This window comes from Galeopterus variegatus, unplaced genomic scaffold (genome assembly GCF_000696425.1).
Source record: "Galeopterus variegatus unplaced genomic scaffold, G_variegatus-3.0.2 Scaffold10110, whole genome shotgun sequence".
Classification (NCBI taxonomy): Eukaryota; Metazoa; Chordata; class Mammalia; order Dermoptera; family Cynocephalidae; genus Galeopterus; species Galeopterus variegatus.
In genome coordinates this window covers 22,951-32,013 of record NW_007736221.1, presented here as the reverse complement: position 1 = coordinate 32,013, position 9,063 = coordinate 22,951, and positions in this window count along the sequence as shown.

Here is a 9,063-nt window from a genome sequence, read left to right as displayed (position 1 = left end):
ATCAAACACCCTCTCTAGGTGATCTCCCTCCCTCTCTTCACTCGACCCCTGGCCTCGATTCTGATCTCCTAGTAGACTCAGTGTTTTCATGTCTCAGGGCCTTTGCACCTGTGATACCCTGTGCTTGGGGTGCTGTTCTCCAGCTCTTTCCTGAACCTGCCCTGGTCCATAGAAAAGTGATTGACTTTTTGTATTTATCTTGTATCCTGTAGCCTTGTTATAATGGCTTATTAGGTCCAGGAGTTTTTCTTTCTTTTCTCTTTTGGTCACTCTTTTGGGATATTCTGCATAGACAATCATGCTATCTGTGAACAAAGACAGTTTTATCTCTTCTTTCCCAATCTACATCTTTTATTTCCTTCTCTTGTCTTACTGCATTAACTAGTACTTCTTGCAGAAAATTGGAAAGCAGTGGTGAGAGGGAATATCTAAGCATTGTTTGTTATCTTAGTGGGAACGTTCCTGATTTCTCACAATTAATTGCAATGCTATCCATAGGTTTTTTTTGTTGATACTCTTTATCAGTTTAGAAAGTCTCCTTCCACTCCTATTTACTGAAAGATATTTTTTTAGATCATGTTTGAGTGTTGGATTTTGTCAAATGCTTTTTTCTGCCCCTATTGATATGATCTTGTATTTATTTTTATTTGGCCTGTTCATGTGTTGGTTTGCAGTAATTGATTTTCAAATGTTGAACCAGCCTTGCATACCAGGGATAAATCCCTTTTTGTTGTGATGTATAATTCTTTTTGTACATCATTGGATTCAATTTGCTAATAATTTCTTGAGGATTTTGCATCTATATTCATGAGAGATATTGGTCTGTGTTGTTTTTTCTTTCTTCTTTCTTTTTCCTTTCTTTTCTCTTTTCTTGTAGTGTTTTTGTCTGGTTTTGGCATTAGGATAATGTTAGCCTCAGAATGGGTAAGGAAATATTCTCTCTCCTTGTACTTTCTAAAAATGAACAAAAAAAAAAAGTAGAAAAAATTGGATAGTATTTTTCTTAAATGTTTGGTAGAATTTATCAGTGAGCCAATCTGGGCCTGAGGCTTTATTTTTGGAACTTTATTAATTACAGATTCAATTTTTAATAGATTAGATACAGTCCTATTATTCCTAATATTAATCCTAATATTCAGATTGCCTATTAATACTTTCTTTTTTGTTCTTTTCTTTCTCCTTTCTCATATCTTTTGGATAGAATAAGGGTGAATAATGATGTATAAACATAATCCACTGTTATGTAGCTGATAAAAATTATGATGTTTATGGAGAAATATAGGGTCTCTGTGTTATAAGCACATGTAGTAAGCATGTAAAATATTTGTGCAAGAAGTATAAGGATTGAAGGACGATGTTAAAATGTAGTTAAGTGAGTCTCACATCTACTTTAAAGAAATTATTTTTAAGCATAGTCAGGAAGAATAGCACACAAGAAAGAAAACTAATTTTAAACACAGTGACATATTTCAAATGCCAGCAGAACTACTCACTACCTTTGAAATCTTGAGAAAGGGCTCAAGAACTGTAATTATTATATGATGAATTGTAATTAGAATATGTGGACGTAGAAGCCACTCAATAAGTCTGATTCTCTCGTCTCTTGTTGAACATAATTTCTAACTTCAAAATTTAAATAAAAGCAAATAAAATTGTTGGGGAATGACCTTGCCCTGTAGTCCTGAAGAAGATTCTGTAACTTGACCGCCTAAGCTGAAATAGCCACAGCTCTACCTGTATGGAAAATCTGAGATTTTGGATGCTAAGCTGACCAGAACGAGGCACATGTGCTGGGAGCAGTCCAGGGAGTGTCCATGACCTGGGACAGAAAAATTATGTTTGCAGAGGAAGCTTGCTGCTCACTCCCTGCTGAACCCAGCTGTCTGGGTTCCCTCCCCCACAATTTTACCTGATGATAAATTACTAGAGAGCTTGCTCACTGCGCTGAGACAGGAAGGGAGGGAAATGTATGAGATTTGAAGGGGGACAGTTTCCTTCCAAGAACTGGAGGAGAATATCTGTGCAAAGTGGGGTCAGCTCAGAGCAGAGCGAGCTGCAGACTGGCAGGTACGAGGCTGGAGGGCTACACACAGGCTCATGGTTCTGCGACCCAAATCTCCTCCCAGACCATGGGAAGCAGGTGAAAGAAGAGTTGAGCACGGGATATCTTCAGTCCACCTTGATAGGCTCGATCATGGGCTTATGGCTCTCTTCCTTTGTCCCCATAAGCTCTGTGGAGAAGGCTTCCAACATTTCTCTGTGCAGGAGGCTCATCCAGGTGTGGCAGGCAGTTTATATCCTCAGCGTAAATCATGCTTTAATCTATAATCTACATTCCAGTCCAGGAGAGGAGAGGTGGACGTTTTGATGTCTTTTCCTTATCAGAAAGAGACATAACATCCAGAAAATTGGCCCCCAATGTGCCAGAGAGTGAACCTGGAAATCCAGTAGTGAGGATATGTCCACGGAGGGGGTGGGAGGTTCTTCTCTGTCCCCTCAACTCTCATGTATTAATTTCTCCCCAGGACAATGGAAACAACTGTTAACTCCTCGAAGTTTTTCATTTGACAGTGACTCTGATCCTGTTTTTGGTGGCCTCTTTCCTCGACATTGTACTGACAAAGGGGAACGAACTGGCCTGCTAAGGTCTGAGGTGACTGAAGTGACCCAGGACCCCCAGCTGCCATCTTTCAAATGAAGGAGCTCACAGAGCTGGGGCAGATGGAAAAGAGGGGATGGCCAGGGTTTGGGTTAGCTTGAATCTGTAGGGATGGGAGGAAATGCAAAAGAAAGCTTTGTCCCCTTCTCTATCCCCAGCCTTGGAGGTACCTGAGGGATTTTTGATGTGACTGGTGCCATTGTGCACACAATAAGCACAAAACAGCTTCTGGCCTTGTCTTCCACTCCCGTGCCAAACCCCTTCCCCCTTCCCTTTACGAGCAGCCTGGTGACTTAAACAGAAACCTTTTGCTTCTGCAAGGGTGCAGTTCTCCCCCCTGGTCACATAGTTTCCACATTAGCATAATGCCTCTCCTTAATGGTATTAACCAGCCCTTGGTGCCCTATATAAGCTCTACTGCCCCCACACCTGGTGCTGTGTCCCATTTTGAGAGCAGCCCCGGGCTGCCAGTCACTTTGAGTGCAGCCTGGCAGGTTCTTTTCCTTTAATAAAGATTGATTGGTGCCCAAAGTCTCGGCTCACTTTCTTTCAGTACCTCACGTGTTTTATCACTGAAGTTGAAGCAGGAGTCAATGGTGAGAAGCCCCTTACAAACAGCCAGTTATACATGAAGTTTGAACACTGGGGTCTGCAGGAGGTAGGGTGGCATGGTGGTAAGAACTCAGGTCCTGGGCTCAGGTAAATGGCAGAATTTCATTCTTTTTAATGGCTGAGTAGTATTGCTTTGTGTATATACACCACAATTTCCTCATCCAGTCATCCATTGATGGACATTTAGGTTGGTTCCATATTTGGCTATTGTAAATCGAGCTCTGCAATGAACATGGGAGTGCAGGTATCCCTTCCACATGATGATTTCCATTCCTTGGGATGTAGTGAAATTGTTAGATCATATAGTACTTCTACCTGTAGTTCTTTGAGAAATCTGCATACTGTTTTCCATAATGGATATTAACTTATATTCCCACCATTAAGGTATAAGAGTTCCTCTTTCTCCATATCCTAGCTAGCATTTGTTATTTTCTGTCTTTTTGATAATAGCCATTCTAATTGGGGTCCGATGATACCTTGTTGTTGTTTTGATTTGCATTTCTCTGATTATTAGTGATCCTGAGCATTTTTTTCATATGCCTGTTGACTAATTGTATGTCTTCATTAGAAAAATGTCTATTCAGTTCTTTTCCCCATTATAAAATCAAAAATTTTTTTTTACTATTGAGTTGTTTGAACTCTTTGTATATTCTGGATATTAATCCCTTCTCAGGTGCATAGTTTGCAAATATTTTCTCCAATTCTGTAGGTTGCCTTTTCACTCTGTTGATTGTTTCATTTGCTGTGAAGAAGCTTTTAGATCAATATAATCCCACTGGTTAATTTTCACTTTTGTTCCCTGTGCTTCTGAAGTATTATTCATAAAGTTTTTGCCCAGACCTATGTCCTGAAGTGTTTCCTCTATGTTTTATTCTACAAGTTTTATAGTTGCAGGTCTCACATTTGAATCTTTAATATATTTTGGGTTGATTTTTGCATATGGTGAGGCACAGGGGTCTATTTTCATTCTTCTGCATATGAATCTCCAATTTTCCCAGCACCATTTATTGAAGAAATTGTCCTTTCCCCAATGTATGTTCTTGGCTCCCTTGTAAAAAATTAGTTGGCTGTAGGTATGTGGATTTATTTCTGAATTCTCTACTCTGCTCCATTGATGTATGTGTCTGTTTTTTATGCCATTACCATGCTGTTTTCATTAAGATAGCTTTGTAGTTCATTTTGCAGTCAGGGAGTATGATGCCCCCCATTTTGTTTTTTTGTTCAGGACTGGTTTGGCTATTTGGAGTCTCTTGTTGTTCCACATATTTTTTAGATTGTTTTTTCTATTTCTGTGAAGTATGTCATTGGTAGTTTTGATGTGGATTGCACTGAATCTGTAGTTCGCTTTGGGTAGTGTGGACATTTTGATGTTATTGATTCTTCCAATTCATGAGCATGGGATGGCTTTCCATTTTTTATGTCTTCTTTAATTTCTGTAATCATGTTTATAGTTTTCCTTTTAGAGATCCTTCACCTCCTTGGTTAAATTTATTCCTAGTCATTTTTTGTTGTTGTTGCTATAAATGGGATTGCTTTCTGGATTTCTTTTTCTACAAGTTCATTGTTAGTGTACAGAAATGCTACTGATTTATGTGTGTTGATTTTGTGTGCTGCAATTTTGCTGAGTTTGTTTATCAGGCCTAGAAGTTTCTGGTAGATTCTTTAGGCTTTTCCTCTATACAAAATCATGGCAACTGTAAACAGGGACAACTTGACTTTCTCTTTTCCAATTTGGATGCTTCTTATTTCTTTATCTTGCCTAATTGCTGTGGCTAGCACTTCCAGTACTATGGTGAACAGAAGTGGTGAGAGTGGGCATCCTTGTCTTGGTAGAATACAACAGTAAAGCCATCTGGTCCTGAGCTCTTCCTTGTTGGAAGACTTTTTATTAGTAATTCTATCATGTTACTTGTTATTGGTCTATTTAGCTGTTCTATTTCTTCTTGGGTCAATCATGGTACAGCATATGTATCTAGGAGTTTATCAGTTTTCTCTGGGTTTTCATATTTATTGGCATATAGTTGTTCATAATAGTCTCTGATGATCTTTTATATTATGGTGCTTTCTGCTGTAATGTCTCCATGTCCATTTGTGATTTTATTTATTTGGGTCTTTTCTCTTTTTTTCTTGGTTGTTCTGGCTAGTGGTTTGTTAATTTTGTTTATCTTTTCAAAAAACCAGCTTGGTGTTTGATTGATGTTTTTAATAATTTTTTTAGTCTCCATTTCATTTATTCCTGCTCTGATTTTTATTATTTCTTTTCCTCCAGCCTGTCCACAAGAAGGGAGAGGAAGGGTCTCAGAGTGCCTGGGGCCAGGCCAGAGCTAAGGGAGGGGGAACTAACTTGAAATTGGTCTTCTGGCTTCTGCCAGGGAAGCGGCTGCACCTCAACCCAGGTGCATTTGAGAGCAGAGGGGGAGGCTCCTTGGGAAAGCTCTACTCAGGCGTGGGCGGCCTCCTTTCTCCACAGACTGGCACACAGGGCCCAGCGTGTCTCCTATACACCTACATCAGCATGTGTCCCACCCACCTCCACATACATGCATCCACCATCCACATCTCCTCACTTGCTCCGGTGCTGTGGTCTCTGTTACATAAACCAAACAGGCACACAAACAACTGGCACTCATGTACATGAACCATGTTCAGAGCTGAGCTCATATAAAGAGGCTGAGACCCCACCCATGGATATGAACACACACCTGCACGGTCCCGGCCCCATGCGCACCTGGAGGTGCACACAGGCATGCACACTCACAGCACCACACAGCAGAAACTTGTAGATGATGAGTAAACACTGGTGTCCCTCACAAGCAACTTTCACCCTGCGATCTGTGGGAACAAACCCGGGGCTATCTTGGGTGCAAGATTCTGAAGTGAGACACCATCCCAAAGGGCCTACTGGCCTCAGACATCTGTTGGCCCTGTTCAAGATCCACCCACCACTACTCCAATTATCCCCAACCCTTCCTGGTCACTGTGCTTGCATCACCTCCTCCAGGAAGGCAGCCCGGGCACACACTCGCCTCTCTTGGCTGCCTCCAAAACTATCCTGAGGGGTTAGCAGAGGAGACCCCATCTCCCCTCACCCACACAGTGATGAAGGAATGGAAGGTTCGTCCACGTCGTTTCTAGCCACGCGTTCCAAAGGAATGTCAGGGGAGCCCAGTGTGGGATGTGGGCAGGGCGTCCCCAGGATCCAGGTGGTGGGCAGAGGCCTTGGGGAGTCATCAGAGTGCATTGGGCATCCCAGGGATCAGCCCACAACTGTATGAGCAGCCCCTAAACCTTCCCTGATGGCCATCTGTACCCAGGTCGGAGCCGGGCTCTTCTGAGGCCCCAAGGATAAGGGGTGGAAGTAACAAGCCTGCCCCCCTGGGAAATCTGAACAAGGACTGGAAAGGCTCTGGACCAGGGAAGAAACGCAAAAGGAGGCCAGTGCCCTTCCCCTTCTCTCCCAACCAGGGCTCCTTCCCTCATTGGGAAAGACTAGTGTGTGGACACATCCTGAAAGTCCAAGCTCTATACAAGCCCCCCAAACAGCCACTCCTAGGCCTTTCTGAGAGGATGCCTCTCTAGGAGGCACACTCTCCAGGAGCGGGTGCAGGCCCACTTGGGTCAGAAAGTCCTGGGTTCGGCTGCTGGGACTGGTCTGTAAAAGGGACAAGGACCTGGCTCTCACAGGCTCTGTGGGAAACAGAGGGGCAGGGAAAGAGCGAGACTCCCTCAAGTGTGGCCCCTGCTCAGGACCCAAGCTGTCCAGGGCTGAAAGACTGGACAGGGAAGGAGGAAACAGTGCCAGACTTGACTCTTCCAGCCCTCAGGAGCAGGTGCAGGCCCACTTGGGTCAGAAAGTCCTGGGTCCCGCTGCAGGGACTGGTCTGTAAGAGGGACAGGGACTCGGCTGTTGCAGGCTCTGTGGGAAACAGAGGGGCAGGGAAAGAGTGAGACTCCCTCAAGTGCGGCCTCTGCCCAGGACGCAGGCTATCCAGGGCTGAAAGACTGGACAGGGAAGGAGGAGACAGTACGAGATCTGACTCTTCCAGCCTGGAAGCTCGGGGTGAGGTTTCCAGGTGCCAGGCTTTGCTGGCTCTTGGGCCAGAATGGAGCTTGATGTCCAGCCCTTCTCCCATCCCCACATGCTTATTTCCCATATCCTCATCGCCAAGACCCCCAGCCTGGTACAGACACTTCTGACCTGGAAGACAGCAGCAGTCCCAGAATTCCTTTTCTGGGGATGCCATAAGAAATTACCACAAACTAGGTCACTTAAAAAAAACCAGAAATGTATTTGTCATGTTCTTAAGGCCACAAGTCCAAAATCAAGGTGTTGGCAGGGTTGTTCACCTCTGAAGGTTCTGAGGGAGAATCTGCTCCATACCTCTTTCCTGATTTCTGGTGGCTACGGGCAGTCCTTGGTGGTTCCTTGGTTTATAGACACATCACTACAACATCTGCCTTTGTCTTTACATGCTCTTCTTTTCTTTGTCTCTGTGTGTCTTCTCTGCTTCTACTAAGGGTACAGGTCATTGGGTTTAGAGTGGGTTCTAAACCCAAGAGCATCTCAAGATCATAACTAATTAAATGTGCAGAGGCTGCATGTCCAAATGGGATCACATTCTGAAGATCCAGATGTGTGTGAATTTCTGGGGGTCCCTATACAACCCATCTTTCTTCAGCTCTAACTCCTACAGTGGACCTACACAACACCAGAGGGATTCTGCTCAATGAACCAGATTACATCCTCCCCCTGCCTAGACCCAGGCATGGCTTCCTCATACTCAGATCCCTCACTGGAGCCTGCAATGCTCTGTGCAGTGTGGTCCTTGCTATTTTCTCAGATCTCCTCTCTCATTTCCCTGCCCTACTTCCAGCACCCATCCCTCTTTTAATCTCTAGGCTAAAATGAAACTGGAGCATTTTCAGTTCCTCGTATGTGCAGACTATTTCTCACCCCAGATCCCTGTGCACCCCTCACTCCATCTGCCTCAATTAACTGGTCTCAGGTCACATGTCACCTCCTCCAGGAAGTCTTCCATGACTCCCCCATCCTGGGCTGAGTCAGGTGCCTCTCTGATCCTGAGCTTCCCCTGGGGGTCCCCCATCATGCACTGCTGTCATTGCCTGATTATGAATCTGTGTCTCCTGCAAGGCTATAAATCCTGACAGCAGGGATAGCATGTCTCCGGGTGAATGGGGGAGGTGATATTTGCATGGAGTTTTGAAGGAGAAGGAAGGGTCCCCAGGAATAAAATTCAGGGAAGGCATCCCATGCAGAGGAACCAGCATGAGCAGGGCACCAAGGAGTGCCTGGAATGGGGTTAGGAGAGGCTGGGAAGTCAGCGCAGGCCAGTCTATGAAGGACTTGGAGGAACCTTAAACCCACTGCTCTGGGACTGGGTCGTGGAATGCAGGCTGTAAGGAGAGGCCAGGGAGGGGTTTGACCCACCAGCTTGGCAGGGACAGATGCCAGCCTGCACTGAGGGTCCAGGTAACCCTTTCCTCTAAGCTCCACACTACTGGGACATCAGAAGACCCAGAATTTGGAAGAAGTAGGCTGGCCTCCCAGATATCCTCTCATGAGATATTTCCTTGGCACAGCCCAAACCAGGAAGGAATATCAGAGGGACAAGCACTGAGCCAAGAAATGGAGCCAGGACTTAGGAGAAAGATCCATTATTGCTGCGTCCATGTTCCCAGAGAGATCAGGACCTTGAGCTGGGGTCACATAGAAGAATGTGAGTTTAAGTCAGGGGATAAAGTGGAGGGACCAAGGCTGCATCTGGCAGCTC